Source organism: Dipodomys merriami, unplaced genomic scaffold, assembly GCF_024711535.1.
Source record: "Dipodomys merriami isolate MVZ:Mamm:240054 unplaced genomic scaffold, mDipMer1.0.p SCAF_19, whole genome shotgun sequence".
Taxonomy (NCBI): Eukaryota; Metazoa; Chordata; class Mammalia; order Rodentia; family Heteromyidae; genus Dipodomys; species Dipodomys merriami.
Window position 1 is genome coordinate 20,941,797 of NW_027203270.1, and position 17,679 is coordinate 20,959,475.

Sequence of the window (17,679 nt, forward strand, 5' to 3'; positions counted from 1 at the left end):
CTGGTGGCAACCCCCAAATAAAAGAAAACTATTTATTTGCAGCAGGGATGGGGGTGGCAGTGGAGGGTATTTTGGTTTAAGAGCAAAAACAACTATCTAAAGGGTTTTTTTTTTCCAACAACTTTCCTTGCCATGTCATATTGTGACATGAGCAGACTTGGAACTCTGTGGAGGAGGGGGACAGAAGTGATTTCCCCCTCAAACTAGGAATTAGAGTATTTTCTGTCAAAGTGCTTGCTTGACGAAAGCACCACCATTTTAAGGGTAGCCACCATCTTATAAGAAACTATTTTAGTTAAGCCACAACCTGTTACAGGAATTGTTTTTCTAGGGGCTGGAGGCATGGTTCAAGTGGTATAGTACCATCTAAGTAAGAATTACTTTTCTGACAAGTTTTGTGCTCTGGCCAGGTGTTCTGGTTTTGATTGATTGCTCAAGTAAACTTTTAAGCCCTTGCAAACTAGCCAGTCACACAAGATTGTGAATCTAAGTTCTGACCAATCATAATGAAGGGTCAGTTTGGCATTTGGGATAAAAGCTGGGTGCCTGTTGGCCAAGTTTGCTTGCTTACTTTGCTTTCTATCAGTAGCACGACCTCCTGCAGAAAATCAACTTTGTCTTGCCAAGTTCCTTACCAAGTTGGTGTGCTTATTCCTGTATGATATTGTGACATCCCAAGATTTCCAACAAAACTAAAAACATCCAAAAAGACAATGGTGAGGGGGCTAGGCCATAAGGACAGCCAGAATGGATGGGGGCCAGGACTTAGAATATAGCAGAAGCAGAATCCTCAAAGCACAGTGGTTCAAATAACTGCCATTTCTTTCCTCACCTAACATCCCAGGTCAGTGGGATAGCTCTGCTACATGCAGTTACTAAAGGACCCAGAATGCTTCTCTTTAGAAAGCCTTCACAGGTCTCTAGAACTCTATAAAGAGGCAGGCAGAACATACTTTAGGCTATGCAAGTCACATGGTCTCTGTCTTCTTCATTCTTGTTCCATCCAGATGATAGATTTAGACATCACGTAAAAGAATGGACATGACTAAGTTTCAATTAAACTTTAGTTACAGACACAGGCTGGAGTTGACTCCTGCCCCACCACAGTGGTTGTTCTCAGAATGTAGTGCCAGCATCAATGGGAAAGTTGTTAGAACACAGACTTAATGAATTAGAAGATTAGGGTTGGGCCCGGTAATCTGTGCTTTAACAAGCTCTCCTGATATAGTTCTTGCTCATATGAAACTTAATAATCCTGTCTCTCAGCTGGGGCTTCAAGTGAGAGTTACTAGGAATGAGGGGGGAGGGAGGGCAGGGAACTTGAAAAGTTCTCAAATTCGAGGCCACATTCCAGTGTACCTTGGACTGGGTTAGAGCCTAGGCCTGGGCATGTTCAAAGTTTCCCAACCCTGAGCAAAAGCCCTCACTGGGAAGCAGCCCTCCCCTCCTCCTGAACTGGCTCTGATTAGGTCACACCTGCTTCTCTAAGGAGGGGAGACTATGCTGCTTGGGCTCTGGATATTAGCTTTTTCCTTTGTCTTACCTTCCCAACCACTGGCTTTCCTGAAGAACTCTCTGGGGCTTCACCATTTAGAAGGAGTTCAGTTTAAGTTTGCCAATTGAATCAGTCCTGATAGGAGTGTGGCCAGAGAGGGGATGACCTCGTGGTGGTAAAAGGGTATGGAATGGACATGAAGGACAGGGAGGAGAAAGATGACAGAGCAGGGGAAGACTTGGGAGAAGTGCTGAGCATGGTGGCCCATCACCATGAAAGGTGAAAGACAGTGTCCTTCGTACTTTCTCCACAGCTCCATCCACACCCAGGTTGCTAGAAACCCTGGGAGGTGCGCAGCCTTCCACAGGCCACTGAATGTTGTAGGGTGACAGGAGCCATCACTAGGTCCTCCTCAGTGGTTCTTCCATATCAGGAATGCCCAGTCCTTGAGCATTTGCTGGGCAAGCTGGCAGCCTTCTAAATGCTTTGTACACATCAGCATATGAAATTGGCAGGAAATGCTCTAGGCCAGGACTTTTATGATCCTCATGTCATACAGGAAGAAACCAAGGCTATCAGGTCAGGTGACCTGTATTAGGCCACATGGGTAGTAAGTAGCAGAGCCAGGATTCAATTTGGGATGTCTGGCTTTAGAGCTGAGCTATTGGCCACTAGACACAGCTGAGCTACATTCATAACAGCCATAACAGCCATGCCCCATTTTACAGATGAAGAAACTGAGGCTCTCAACTGACTCAAGACCACAGTGCTGGGAGGTGGTGGAGGCAGGATCCCAGCCTCTTCCTTTTGTTAGTCTGTCTTTCTGCCAGCAAAACCCTTGGAATTGCCCATTTGCCCCAAAACCTGATTTTTTGGGTCTCCTCCTTTTCCCCTCCATCTGTCCACCTAGCATATTCTGGGGTTTGCACATGTGGGGGTGACTCACAGAGGAGCAGAGAGCCCTCCCTCCAGAGTAAGAAGACATTTTATTTCTGTTCAGAGCCATCCTGGGTTGGTGCTGGGGGAGCTGGCCAAGCCCAGCTGACACATCACCCCCTACAAAGCTGCTGAGTTCAGGGGCAGCCCCCAGGGGACCCAAAGGACCCCAACACCAACTCTTCAGAGACATGCTCAAGGGAAAGACAAGCCTGCTGGCTTCATCTGCCTGGAACTATAGTATACCGGCCTAAAAAGCCGGTAAACATTTCCTGTGGAAGCTTCCTGGGTTTAAACTGCAGTTGCTAAAATCTTTGACTTCTCTGCTATAGTTCAGAGCTGAAAAGAATTCCAGGAAGCTGTTTCAGACATGCTTTTAGGCGATTGAGGTAATCCTGATTTTTATCCATGTTGTAGTGGCAGTAACTGAAGCCAGGTGTGTCTTGTCTTCCTCCTGGCCCCACCCATTTTAGCCTTAATATTTCCTAGATGACAAGATGTTAACTGCCCAACTCACCTGTCCAATGCCCTGAAAACTCTGGAGCAGTAGGTTAGAGCTGGAGCCAGGAACCTGCCATTTTTAATGAGTGCTCTGTGAGATCTCCATCCTAAAGACATTGGAGAAGAGCTGGCCAAGAGAGATCCCCATCTGTTCCAGCATGGTCCCCATTTCAAGTTGTAGGAGTTAGATAGATAGATTTATTTGTTTATTTATTTATTACCCGGCCTGGGCTTGAACTCAGAGCCTGGGCACAGTCCCTGAGCTGCTTTTGCTCAAGGCTAGCACTCCACCCCTTTGAGCCATGGATCCACTTCTGGTTTTCTGGTAGTTAGAGATAGAGTCTCACAGACTTTCCTTCCCAGGCTGGCTTGAACTGTAACTCTCAGATCTCAGCCTCCTGAGTAGCAAAAATTACAGGCATGAGCCACCAGTGCCCAGCTAAGCACTGCCATTTTTATTATAAGAATTGTTTTTCTAGGTGCTGGAGGCATGGCTTGAGTGATAGAGCACTAGCTGAGTAAGAATTGTTTTTCTGACCAGTTCTTGTTTTGGCCAAGTGTCCTGGTATTGGTTGATTGCTTGAATAAACTTTGGACCCCCGGGTCCTGGCCCTTTCCTGGCCTTCTTTATTGGCTTCCCAGGTACCCTGAGTTAAACAGTTTTGTTCTGTCAAGCCCTTCCTCTCTGTTTTACTGCCATACTATAGGCCCAGAGACCATAGGGCCAAAGGTTGAAACTTTCAAAACTGGGGGTCAGGATAAATCTTTCCTCCTGAGTTTTTCTCAGGTAGTTTGTCACAATGGTGGAAATCTGACCAACACAGCTCCCAGTTGTTAAAGGTTCCTAGCCTATTTGGTTCTGGTCTGTATAGGAAAAACCAAAAGACATGAGATGGCATAAGGGCTGTTTTATGTTGTAATGGTTTCCTATGTCTCCAAGTTCTTGGGACTCCGTCCTGATTCTTCTCCCCTTGAGTATGAGAGTATTTACTGACTTGTTCAAATAAAATCAAGTAGAGACCAAAGTATTCAAAGATGGCTCATTGGGGCATTGTAGCTTGCTTGGGTTACTCACTCTGAACCAAAATCATCTCTACCTTTGGAGGGCACTCAAGGAAAACCCAATGGAGAGATGAAGGGAAACTGGAGCCTTCCACCAACAGCTCTCCAGGAACCAAGGCCTTATCCAAGAGCAGTGTGAGGGCGCCATCTTGGAAGCAGATCCAGAAGTCCCAGCCAAGTCTTCACAATTTTGCTCAAAACCTTGGATCAAAATCACTAAGGGTCAGCTACTTCTGATTCATAATTGTATAAGAGGATATTTGTTATTTTACTAAGTTGTAGCTCATTTTCCAAGATGGAGCCCTCCACAACTAACATGCTAGGCAAGAATAGCAATCTTTTTGTTTGTTGGTTGGTCTTGGGGCTTGAACTCTGGGCCTGGGTGCTGTCCCTGAGCTTTTCAGCTCAAGGCAAGTGCTCTACCATTTGAGCCACAGAGCCACTTTCGGTTTTCTGGTGGTTTATTGGCAATAAGAGTCTCACGGACTTTACTGTCTGGTCTGGTTTTGAACCAGGATCCTCAGATCTCAGCTTCCCAAGTAGCTAGGATTACAGGCATGAGCCACCAGCATCAGCTAAGAATACCAGTCTTTATCAACTAGGTGAGAGAGACAGGAGGGTGTGAGACCCACCTGCTTCTTTAGATCACAGGAGCTAACACTTCAGAAGAAACAGCCATGCTTTGGTGTCTGTCCATTGGATAACCTTGGTGACCTTGGACAAACCCCTCTTCTTCTGGGGGCTTCTCCTGGAACTTGAACGGGCTCCAGGCATAGCAAGGAAAGATTGAATGTGACTGGTCACCTGCCCTGGGTTGCCTGACGGCTTTGCCCTGTAGGATGAAGGGCAGCCCTGTTGGTTAACGATGTGGATATGACAGGCTGGCTTTGGCAGCCTCAGGATTCCCACATGGACATTCAGACCCTCACCTGTTTGCAATCATGCTGTTATCATTCCCTGCCCTTGGCCTTGCTCCTCTCTTCACTTCCACCCTGGCTCCTGATGCCTTCCTCCCCTCAATGAAGAGGCATGTGCTTGGGGTGCTACACCTTGGTTCTGACTGTCCTGTCACATGAAGCTTCAAAAGTGTAAGGGGAAAGCAGTAGCAAGGAGTGGGGCAGGGGATGGGCTTTCCTGGAACGGGTAGCTCAGAAATGCAGGGCTGGGAACAAGGACTTGCAGTCATCTTGGGAAACTGGCTACTGAGCAGCTGCCCAAAGTCCTTGTTCCTTTGGCTGAGGCTTCCCTCTTGACATCGGCAGTCCCTTCTTCACTTCCTCAAAAGGCCCGACTATGGCCTGCTCAGAAACTTGCTGCTTCTTCTACTACTCCATTTCAGCCTTCAATGGGGGTTTCCTATTTGAAGCTAGGACCCTCCACCTCTGTCTTCTTCATATTGACCACGTACAGGAGCTCTCTGCAGCTGCCCTCAGCCTGCCCTCTCTTCCTGTAGAGCCTGTAAGTGTCGTCTTTTTGTTGGCAGTATGGCTTGAACTCAAGGCCTGGGCACTGTCCCTGAACTCTACTGCTCAAGGCTTGTGTTCTATCATTTTGAGCCACAGCTCTACTTCTGGTTTTCTGATGGTTAGTTGAAGATAAGAGGCTCATCGACTTTCATTTCCCAGCTGGATTTGAATTATCATCCTTAGCTCTCAGCCTCTTGAACTAGGATTACGGGGTAAGTCACCAGTTCCTGGCTTCCCTTAAGCTTTTGATGAGAATCCTGACTCCTCACCTTGCTCTGCAAGGTCTCCAATCCTCTTCCCTAGTCCTCCTACTTCCAAGTGGTAAGAGTAGGGGTCCCTAGGCTCCTCAGGTTGAGCCCCTTTGGTAGACACCCACCCACCCACCTTGCACACCAGGAGTAATGGAGAGGCAGGCAGAGCAGTGCCTGCAGAGCCTGAGGACATTGTTAGGCCCCAGGCTGGACAGATGGACAAAGAATTGCCTTTCCCCTTTTCCTGGATGGCCAGGGGAGGAATGAGGTCTTCACCCCATGCCTCTTGCAGGGACGCTGCAAGTGTGAATGGGAACAGCTTGCTCTGACACCAACCTGCCTGGTGCACAGGCCTTTCATACCCTTCCGGACCTGGCCTCCAACCAAAGGACAAATCATGTGATCATTCTCTGTCCTTTTAGCCTTTCCTGTTAATGGTGCACATTTCCAAAAACCTCACCTCTGCAGGGGCTCTTGCTTTGTGAAGGGCATGGATTTACTTGCAGCGGTGGGTGCTGGCACTCAGCTGGCATGTGAAATCTATGGCTCTGTAACATGCAAGTAGTTTTGTCCAGGAACAGCTACAGTTTCTCAAAGTGATAATGTGACCCATAAAAGGGCTGAAGTGTACTCCCAATAAATCTGGCTGTAGTATGGCTAAGGATGTTGAATATTTCTTCATGTATTAATTAGCTGTTCATATTTCTTTTTTTCCTCCAAACAGATTTATTTATTGTATATAGAAAATTCTATAGACAAACTGACCGGGAACCAATTGTTCACTTCTTGCCTAACCAATCAAACTAGATCACTTGCTATTACATAAATACTCATTTTGGTTTGTCCTGTCATATCCATTTCTTCTTGCTGAAAACCCCTTGTTCCTCATTACATCCATATTATCTTTGGACACAAATATGCTTCAAAACATGATCCTTTCTTAGCCAGGTGCCTGTGGCTCATGCCTATACTTACTCCTAGCTACTTAGGAGGCCAAGATCTGAGGATTGTAGTCTGAAGCCAGTTTGGGCAGGAAAGTCCATGAGATTCTTATTTCCAATTAACTGCCCCCAAGAAGCCAGAAGTGGAGCTGTGGCTCAAGTGATAGAGCACTGGCATTGAATATGATAAATTCTTACATCTTGAGAGGTTAGTTTAAAAGCAACTTATATAAATAGAAAAGTGCCCAATGTACATCAGTGAATGATCTTACCATTGGAACATCAGTAGTTTTACAAGCATAATTCAATAGTTTTACTAATTTTAATTAGCATTGGTAGGTTGAATCCCTATGACAGGCTTCTAGAAAACTGACATGAGATGTCAAGAGGCCATTTTGTGCACTATCACTGTTATGCCATCATGTTTCTGGATCATAATGTTCCTATTATCTGATTCTAGATATACCACAGGAATATCAGTGGGGTCAGAGGTTAACTTAGCTGCTTGCTGAGCAAGAACAGATATCACTCCAGCATGTTCATCTGACAGAGGACCCTGGCAGTCCAGATTAAGTCCTTTTGACTCTGTGCACAAGACTCCAAAAATGGATGGAATCTTCATTGTGTCCTACAGATACTACTCCAAAGTGGCTTCTATCCCGCCGGTGGCCCACCTCCAGCTGTTCATATTTCTTCTGAGAGCTGCCCCAGTTCATTTGCTAGGAGAGAATCAGCAGGAGTGGTTGGGGATAAGGAGGGCATTGAAGGAGCCAAGGGTGTTCATACAGGACTGCAGGGGTGAGCCACCGGCACTGGGTAAATCTTTGTTTCTTATTACTAGTGTATACTTTTATTTTCCCATTTTCCTTCATTTTTATTTTTACATCCCTAGACACAGCAGCATATTCAATTACACCAACTAACTATGTGGTCCAGGCTAAAGGGAATGGAATTCTTCAAAACTGAGGCTTGATAGCCTGTAATCTTAGCTACTCAGAAGACTGAGATCTCAGGATCATAGTTCAAAGCCAGCCTAGCCAGTCAAGTCCACGAGACTCTTATCTCAAATTAGCCAGCAAAAAGCTAATAGTAGAACTGTGGCTTAAAAGTTAGAGCACCAGGGCTGGGTAGGTGGCTCAGTGGTAGAGTGCTTGCCTTGTATACATGATACCCTGGGTTCAATTCCTCAGCACCACATAAGCAGAAAAAGCAGAAAAAGTGGTGCTGTGGCTCAAGTGGTAGAGTGCTAGTCTTGAGCTGAAGAGCTGAGGGACAGTGCCCAGGCCCAAAATATAGGCCCCACAACCAACCAAAAAAAAAAAAAGTTAGAGCACCAGAGTTAAGTGAAAAAAAAAAAAAAAAAAGCTAAGGGACAAAGCCCAGGCCCTAAGTTCAAGTCCTAGTACCAGCACACACACACACACACACACAAAAATAGGCCTGATAGCTGACTAGTGACGGGAGTCACCTTGTAAAATTCCTTCACTCTTCCACTGGAAAAAGCCCACGTTTTATGAAGGGAAAATCAATTTAGGAATGCCCATGTCCCACCTATGACAGTGGCAGTGGTTTGAAAGCCAAAGAGCATGGGGGCTGGGACATAATTCTAGAGGTGTGTCAATAACGTGGCTGCTGCTTGAAAGAACAATTTGTTACCCTGAAGTAGAAGACATTTTTACTCTAATAACTGACCTGTTTGAAGAGAGCTGGATATAAAACCATTGATCAATATGTGAGTTTTTGGTGGTGGTGTTTCTTTTCTCTCCCCATTAGAAAATTAAAATGGTCTTCTACAAGAAAATGGATGGTTTGAAAAGTTGAGATAGGTAGGGCCAGGTTTGTATTGTGCTGGGATTGTGGTGGGAGAGATTTGAAAGCACTTTAAGTAATTGCTGTTTCTTCTTGCAGCAGTAGCTTAAAAGGAAGGGTCTTCAATGGTATTCCAGGGAGTTCTACAGGCTCTTCACAAGAAGTTATCCACAGACACTTAAAGCTGCCTTCTCTGTGTGGCCTGAACCTTTCTCTTTTGTTCTCCCAGAGCGTGTCTTCCATTACAGATGGTAACCCACTAATGTCTCCCCTTCTCTCCCCAGTTCTATGTCTCCTTTTGTGACCAAGATTTAGTGAATTAGAGCAAGAGGGCTCCGCTTTCTGTACACTCGGGGTTTATGTGAATTTGGAATTCTTCAGCCTTCTTAGAGCCTGGAGTATGTGAGTGTCTCAAAATATGTCTGATATCAGTATACCAAGAGAGGCCTTGTCCTCCCAGAATTACACACATGTGGGCAGAGTCGCCACATGCTCAGCCAGCAGGAGCAGGGGACCCCACTGACAGATACCATCTCTAGGTAGGACTCTATAAACAAACTCGGAACGTCCTCTTTCCCCTTTGTTAGTAATAGCTCCCCCTTTTTCTTTTTTACTTTTTTTGTGTGTGGATATGTGCCAGTACTGGGGCTGGAACTCATAGCTCTTTTAGCTTTTTAAAAATTTTCTCAAGGCTGGTGCTTTACCATTTAATTCACAGCTCTACTTCTGGCCTTTTGGTGATTAATTGGAAATAAGAGCCTCATGCATTTTCCTGTGCAGGCTGGCTTCCAACCCTGATAGTCAGATCTCAGCTAGTATTACAGGGGTGAGCCACAAGCACCTGGCTGTCTCCACGTTTTGGTCCTGGATGACAGAGGTGTGTTAAATTGAGTAGGAATGGGGAGTGTTGTGATGTTCAGCTGGCATATGGATCATAGGGATATTGACAAGTGTTCCTTTATTTCCATCTTTTATACTTGTTATGTCAGTGGGCAGGCGAGATCAACAATGTAGGTGAGCCTGACTGCCGCCTTCTCTACAGGAGAGTGGAGAGAGGTCAGGGCTGTGGTCCTGGCCAGCTCTGGAGTGTGTCATTGACTTTGTCATGGCTTGTGTGTCTCCATGCCACCAGGGCTTCTCCAGCCCTTAGAGGGCTGGCTGTTCTCCTAAACGTCAGGTCTCATCATTAGGCAGGCACTGGTGGCTCACACCTGTAATCCTAGCTATTGAGGAGGCTGAGATCTGAGAAGCATTGTTTGGAGCCAGCCAGCCTGCCCAGGAGACAAATCCAAGACTCTTATGTCCAATTAACCAGAAAGAAGTCTGAAGTGGCATTGTGGCTCCACTGGTAGAGACAATTCTAGGAGCTCATGGAACCTTCTTCACTCTTTACCTCCTGCACGGTTATCAGAGCTGACAGAGTCCATGGTGACACAGTGACTAATGTGTGCTAGAAAATCAGCCATTATCCCCCTTTTTAATCCTGGAAGCCCAGACTTTATAAGGTTCATCTACTTCAAAGAGAACATAATGAAGTTATCTAGACCCACTTAGAAATTCATTATAAGGAGTGCTGGCATTAAAAAATATACTATTTTGCTGATTATGAGAGTAATATAGGATCTGTGCAAAGAATTAACAACACATACAAAAAGTACATAGTTACCAGAAATAACTATTATTAGCACTTAACGTGACATCTTCTTTCTGTGCACAACCATTTATAAAATTACAATTTTGCATCTTTCTTTCCTTGCTTTATACAACCAGAGCATTTCCCCATCTCATTATCTCATTGTCAAAAGCACCATTTTAATGACTATCTAATACTTCATTGTCTGTCTGTACCAGGATTTATGCAGTCCCAAGTCTCTTATTTGTAGACATACGAGTGGTTCCTGGTTTTGTTTTTGTTTGAGGGTATTTTTTTTCTAACATCTTAAATAATGCCACGGCGAATATTCGTGTCTGAAAAAATCCTTATCTGAGTTTGGATAATTTCCTCAGAAGAGATTCTGAGAAGAGAAATTTATGGCGTCTGTCTATGTACATCTCTGGCCAGCTGTTCAGAGAGCAGGAGTGGGCCTTGTTGGTGGCGGGGAGAGAGAAGAGCTCTTCTAGGGTCCTGAGGTAGAGAATCTTGAGATGCACAGGGGGCCCCTGGTGTCCCAGGCAGTTCCCAGCCAGTCACCCAACCCTGCTCCATGCAAAGCAGAGTTTCCCCCACAGGAATCATCCCATAATTAACTTAGCGACTAAAGCATATTTAATGAACCATGGAAACCCTTCTAACCATCTGCCTCTGTTTTTATTGGAGGAAGATGGCAGAGCTTTCCCCCTGCGTTCCCTCTTTTATTGAGGAGAGAGCTCATTTACAGCACTTTGGTTCTCCTATGAATGCAGTAGAAACCCTTTGTCCTGATGGGGGTCATCCCAGAAGCAGAGTCAAGGGTTAGCAGCCTGAAGCAGGTGGCACCTCTGGTCACATGAGTGGTGGGTGATACTTAGGCTGAGGTGGCAATGCTAAGTGTTTTAGTCTGGATCCTTAAAGCAGTCAATCTCCTCTTCCTGTAGTGTTCCCTGGAAGGCCCAGTGGAACATCAGGGCAGTTTTTGTGCCATTACCTTTTCCAGGAAGCCTTCCTGGATCACTCCCTAAGCTGGGCCAGGGGCAAGGACTGTTTTCTGCCCCTTTCATTCTACCCATATCTCAACATTATTCTCTAAGGTTCACAACTCTTCATTGTACCCCCAGTCCTAGCAAAGGCCTGGTTTCTACTGGTGGCTCAATAAGTGACATCGAATTGAATGAGATGAATAATAACACAAGTGACAAGTATTTCGATTTCAGCACCCTCTTTTTCTCTCAGAGGGTCATTTGAGATCCTATTGGTGGTGGTAATGGGGGGGGATAGCTGTCCTGTGTTCTTTGGAATAAGCAAGAGGGAGATATAAACCCATTCATGCTGCCAGATAGGCTGTGTGCCCTAAATCCTGAGCTGTCAGCAGGGATGTGGGGCGGTGGGCTTGGTCTAAGGCTCCTGGCCTGGAACCATGCAGCATTACTTCTCACAAGTGTACAGACAGGCCTAGTGGCAGCTGGGAACATCTGCCCAGGCAGCTTTGTGCTTTAAAAAAAAGTCATCTCACCCTCTAAAACTCAGCTTCTCCAATATCAAATGAGGCAATTTGGACCCCTCAAGCCCCAATTTTGTGTGTCCCTTGACTTTCTTGATAATGACCCCTGACAGGGGCTAGGAGTAGCGGAAAAGGGAATGGAGGGGGTGCAGGGAGAAGGTTGAGAGCCAGCTTCAAGAGGTCAGCAAAGTGGACCTGCTTGACAGGCCACAAAGCCTCCTACCTAAAAAAGACAAAAAGTGCAAAGCTTTCCAGAGCTCTGGCATCTACATGAAGGTTCCTGCCAGGCTGAAAATCGCTCTATTGCTCGCTCTCTCTTTTTAAAGATGTAAAAGATTTGCTCCTGGGGATTTGTCTTCAATCATTTTCTATCCCTCTCCAGTCACTACAGGCTGCCCAGAAGGCGAGGGATAAACTAGGAATCGACAGCTTTTCTCCAGAGCTGCCTACGGCAAACCCAGAGATGCTCTGGGCTCCACTGAAATCGGATTCACCAAGAAAGGCCCTGGGTGGTGATGGTGGTATCAGGGTCTGCCAGCGAGTTCTCCAAATACTGTAAAATAGGGATGAAGAGTATATATATATATATATTTTTTTTTTCTGTCAAGATCATGACCCACAGAATGAAAAACTAAGTCAATGGAGGAAGATGAAAGTAAAATGCAGCTTTATTCGGGGAGTGAGAGATAGAAAATGCTTCAATCATTTGCTTTAGAAAATCAAGCTGGGGGAGCCGGTGGCTCTCAGCAAATAACAGCCAGCTTATTTGCTGGGGCCAGTTATAGGAGAGAATCTGAAGGGGAGAGGAGGGAGGGGCTCAAAGAGTGGGAGATGGGGCAGCAGAGTCAGGAGAGAGAAAATAAGGAAAAATTATAGCACAGAAAAAGACAGCACAGGGGTGACAGATTGGCATTCACAGAAACACAAAGATATGGGAGGGGGGAGAAAGAGAGAGACGCATGCACATACAACATACAGACAGATACAGGATGTGAAGGGAGATGGGAATGACAGGTCAGAGTCAGAGAGCCTCAAAGAGGCCAGCAAAGGGCCAGATCAGTTGGCACCTCTGCTATTTGAAGATAGCAGTCATCCAGGGTTGGGTGACTATGTAGTCCAAGCTAGCCTTGAACTTACTGTGTAGTCCAGTCTGGCCTCAAACTCAAGATCTTGTCTTCACCTCTGAGTACTGAAATGACAGATGCACACTGCTATGTTTAGTTCAGATAATTTATTTTCAGAGAAACATGACAAGAATTACTACTTTTTAATTTTATCTTCAGAATTCCTTTTTCAGTAGTTCTAGAATTTGAACTCAAGGCCTCATACTTGCTAAGCAGGTACTCTCTTTTTGTGTCACTCTCCTAGCCCTATTTTTGGCCTTTTGTTTTTGAAGTAGGTCTCAGTTCCTGCTTTGGTGAACATCAAGACAACTCTGCCTACTTTTAAACTTCTCCTTATAGCTAGGATGTCAGGCACATACCTGCTCCTTCCCCCCAACCCCCACCCCGACTTCCTAGCATTTTGGAGATGATTAAGTCAATGTAGACACAGTGTCTGAAGCAGACCCTAAGTACCCACTCAAGGTCCTATTATTAGGTTAGGGTTTGACACTTTCTGAAGGGTTGAAAGAGTTAAAATCCTCTTTCTTTAAAATGTGGTCTATTTCCCCCAGTCCTTTTCTGCTCCCTTCCCAGCCACTCTCTGACAGACTGCTGGGGCAGCATCTGGACCAAGGTGGCCATTTTCGCCATAGAGTCAGCCCCTCCCACTCTCTGGCTCAGAAAGGAGACATTTCTCACCTCCCAGCCTGGGGTGGACATATTGGAGGCCAGCCACCTCCTCTTGTCATTGCCAGATGGTCCTATCCCTCCTAGGAGCTCTGTCCCCCAGGGAGTCCTGAGCCAGGGCAGGAAAGGGGAGAGCAAAAAATCGTTTTGTTGGCATTGAAGGCCATGATGCCTGCTTGGCTTGTGGCAGCATGTTTGCTACTCTTTGCGTCTCATGTGCACCCTGGGCTGTGAACAGGGTACTTACTGTTTTGGTGGTACTAAGGTTGGAAACCAGGCACTCATGCTTGCTAGGCAGGTGTTGTACTACTTGATCTATGCTCCCCACCTCTTGGCTTTTTAGTTTGATTGTCAGATCGAGTCTTATGCTTACTTCCTCAGGCTGATCTCAAACTCGTGGCCTCCAGAATAGCTAGAACCACAGGTATGTGTCATCATGCCTATTCTAAAATAACAGCTTTGTTGAGATAAAATTTACATAACATATAATTCTACCTCTTATCACATCTCTCCTTTTTTTTTATTCCATATTGAGATAGAACACATGGCCTTATACATGCTAGCTTGGCAAGTAAACACTTTACTACAAAGCTACATGCCCAACCCAATCCATCCTTTTGAAGTGTGCGATTCAAAGACTTATAGTTTTGCAGAGGTATATAACTATCACCACTAACAAACTTTGGCATATTCGATCACCTCCAAATGCTGCACTTTAGTCATTTCCATTTCTCTCTCCTTCCCAGCCTCTGAAACCACTAATCAACTCTATGTATGAATTTGCTTATTCTGGTCATTTAATATAAATGAATCCCTTCATTATACCATCTTCTGTGTGTGAACATAATGTTTTCAAGGCTCATCCATTTTTGGGGGGTACTTTATTCCTCTTCATGCCCAAGTAATATTTCTTTTCTTTTTATGGGGGGGGGAACTTTTTTTTCTGATTTTTTTAAATTGTGAAAATACCGTATAGAGGGGTTACAATTACATGGGCAAGATAATGAGTACATTTCTTATCAAACACTGTTGCCTCCTCCTTTGTTTCCCCTTTCCATCCCTTCCTGTCTCCCCATCCCTTCCTGTCTCCCCCTCCCCACCCCACCCCCGCCAAAGTTGTAAAGTTCATTTTTTCGATATAATGACTTGTACATCTTATTGTTGTGATGGGTCCACCTGTATCCCTATTTAAATGATTTGTTTTTTCCCTTCCCCTCCACAAATTATACCAACATCAAATACAGTGAAAGCAGAGGTTATACTGTGGGGGAGGGACATACAAAGCAACAAAGAAATCATCTTATAAATATGTTAGAAACAATCGCATAAAAGAAAAAACATTCGAATACTTTTCTTGGGGTTCATTTCACCTAACATCAACTTATCTGATCTTTTCTGCTTGACTCAGACATATACTAGTTATCTGCCCAGTCACTCTCCACATTCTGCTTGACTCAGACATATACTAGTTATCTGCCCAGTCACTCTCCACATTCTGCTTGACTCAGACATATACTAGTTATCTGCCCAGTTACTCTCCACATTCTGCTTGACTCAGACATATACTAGTTATCTGCCCAGTCACTCTCCACATTCAAGTCCAGTTCACCATCTTAAGAGCTCATAGCTTATTACCTCCAATCCATTCCTACTGCCCTTATCCTACAGCAAGCATTCTGGTCTTTTCAAGTCTCCTAATCTCCATCTCCATTCTCTTCCTCACAAATACATTCATTCATGCATTCATTCATGCATTCAGAAAAACCAAATGCCTGTTGTGTCAGGCACTAGACTCATTACAGGGGATATGTCAAGTATCTCCAGGCCTAGTGCTGTGGTGCTTATACTTATTCAGAGATAAAATAAGCAAATACAATAGTGGGACCTATGTTTCTTTGGGCCTGGCTTACTTCACTTAATATAATTTTTTCCAAGTACTATTTCATTGTATGACTAGCTACAATATTTAGTTTATCCAATGATGAGCATTTGGGTTTCCTGTCCCACTTAGCAATTAGGAATAATGCCACTATGATCACTTAGAGACGATTTTTTATGTCAGATTTATATGTTTTCAGTTGTCTTGGGTATAGATGAGGGAGTGGACTATCTGGGTCAGAAGGGCACAAGGTCTCCATGTTCCATGTCCTTGGCAACTTGCTGTTCCCTGTCCTTTTGGATTTTAGCCATTCTAATGGATGTGAATTAGAATCTCATTACAGCCTGGCTTGTCCCACTTTCTAGATGAGGAAATAAAGGCTTTGAGAGGTCACACAACTTGCCCAAGTACCCATGTAGCCAGAAATGAAATCCAGGTTCCAGCCAGGCCTGTCTCAATTCCAAGTCCATTTTTTTTTTTTTTGCTATTAGCAGGCAGCCCTCCATCTGACAAATTTTGATGGTGCCTGGCATGTCTCTGGATTCACAGGGGTTGCAGGAGCATGGCACAGTGGCTGTGGCTCACCCACCCAAAGCTGCCCACCTGGCTGTGGCTTACTCGCCCAGCAAGGCTGCTGCCAATGCTCATGGATGCCTACCGTGTTCCTGGCTTGAAGACTCCTTAGATGGTGGAAGGCGGGATCTGCTCTCAGCACTGGAGTGATGGCTCAAATTCAGTTTATAATGGGTCAGAAAGGGCAAAACGGCTGCCCTGGAGAAGGGTGGGGAAGGAAGCACAGAAATGGACCCCAACAAGGAGCTGAGACTTGGACCAAAAAGGAGAGGGCCAAGCTGGAAAGGTGTTCGGCTTGATTTCAAGAAGCAGGTAATTGATTAGGAGCAAGGCAGGGTCAAAAGAAGAATTGGAGTAAGTAGCTCATGCCTGTGATCCTTAGCTACTTAGGGGGCTGAGATCTGAGAATTATGGTTCAAGGGCAGCCCAGGCAGGAAAGTCTGTGAGACTCTTATCTCTAATTAACCACCAAAAAGCCAGAAGTGGAGGTGTGGCTTAAATGGTAGCATACCAGCCTTGAGAGGAAAAGGTTAAGGGACAGTGCCCAGCCCCTGAGTTCAAGCTCCAGTTGCCCCCCACCCCCAAATCAAACAAGTTAGAAGGAGAAGGGGAGAGAGGATGGGGCTGGCCAGTGCAATTATTCCAAATACACACTTTCCATGGGAGAGCACTATCAATGAACAGGTTCTGTGTCAACTGCTATGCATACCCCACCCCAAGCCTGGGCTGCCATTTTCATCTTACAGACAAGGAAACTGAGTCAGGGGGTGGCAAAGCACCTCCTAGGCCAGGGAAAGACAGCTAGCAACACCACCTGACTTCAAAGTGCTTCTCTGAGCTCCTTGTGCACCAACTGAGTGAATAGCAAGACAGAGTAGGGTGTGTGAGAGATGAAACTTGGACTCAGTGACCTACCCAAGAAGCTGGTTTTGTGGGAATAAAAGGCTTTAAGACTGATAGCAGCTTTTCCTGTAAAGATTTCAGCCTCTCTGGGGTATTCACACTTTAGTTTACAGTCTCAGCCAGTGATGATGTATACTTATTTATTCTTTATTACAGGAAAAAGGAAATCCATGAATTTTTAATCAAGTTGAGCTTGAGTATTTGACCAATGAATCAAAGTTTTTTGAGTCAGGGGAGTTGTCAGGGGATGGTGATGCACAGGCCTCATTTGCCTTAAGGCCCCTGCCCAGGTGTCTGGTACCAGTGGGCAGAACCTTAATTCCACCAGTTTATGGCAGGACCTTGAGGGTCTCTGAGGAATTGTATTATCTCCATGGACAGCAGCTGGCAAAGGCTCTGCTGCTGGGTAGAATGTGGGAGGATGTCTAGACCAGGGACAGTGAACACTTCCTACAAAGGACCCAACACTTGTCAGCTCTGTAGGACACCCATGTTCCTGTGTTCCTCTGATCATGTCCCCTGCTTAGTCCCTTTTCTCTTCTGTCTGAACCATTTAAAATGCAAAACCATTCTCAGCTTACAAGACTTTCCTAGGAGTCATAGTTCAGCCTCCTTGGATTAGATATGTCTCTCTCTCTCTCTCTCTCTCTCTCTCTCTCTCTCTCTCTCTCTGTGTGTGTGTGTGTGTGTGTGTGTGTGTGTGTGTGTGTGTGTGTGTGTGTGTGTGTGTGTGTTGGTACTGGGGCTTGAATTTAAGGCCCAGGTGCTGTCCCTTAGCTTTTTCCCACTAAAGGCTGGCATTCTAACACTTGAGCCACACCGTTCTACTTCTGACTCCTTGGTGATTAATTGGAGGTAAGAGTAACATCGACTTTCCTGCTTGGGCTGGCTTTGAACCATGATCGTCAGATCTCAGTTTCCTGAGTAGCTAAGATT

At 45.3% G+C, this 17,679-nt stretch overlaps 1 pseudogene; it reads right to left on the reverse strand.

The window, feature by feature from the left end:
• Positions 1-7,034: 7,034 nt before the first annotated feature.
• LOC138830528 (ragulator complex protein LAMTOR5 pseudogene) lies at positions 7,035-7,340 on the reverse strand (annotated as a pseudogene).
• Between the last annotated feature and the right edge of the window lie 10,339 nt (positions 7,341-17,679).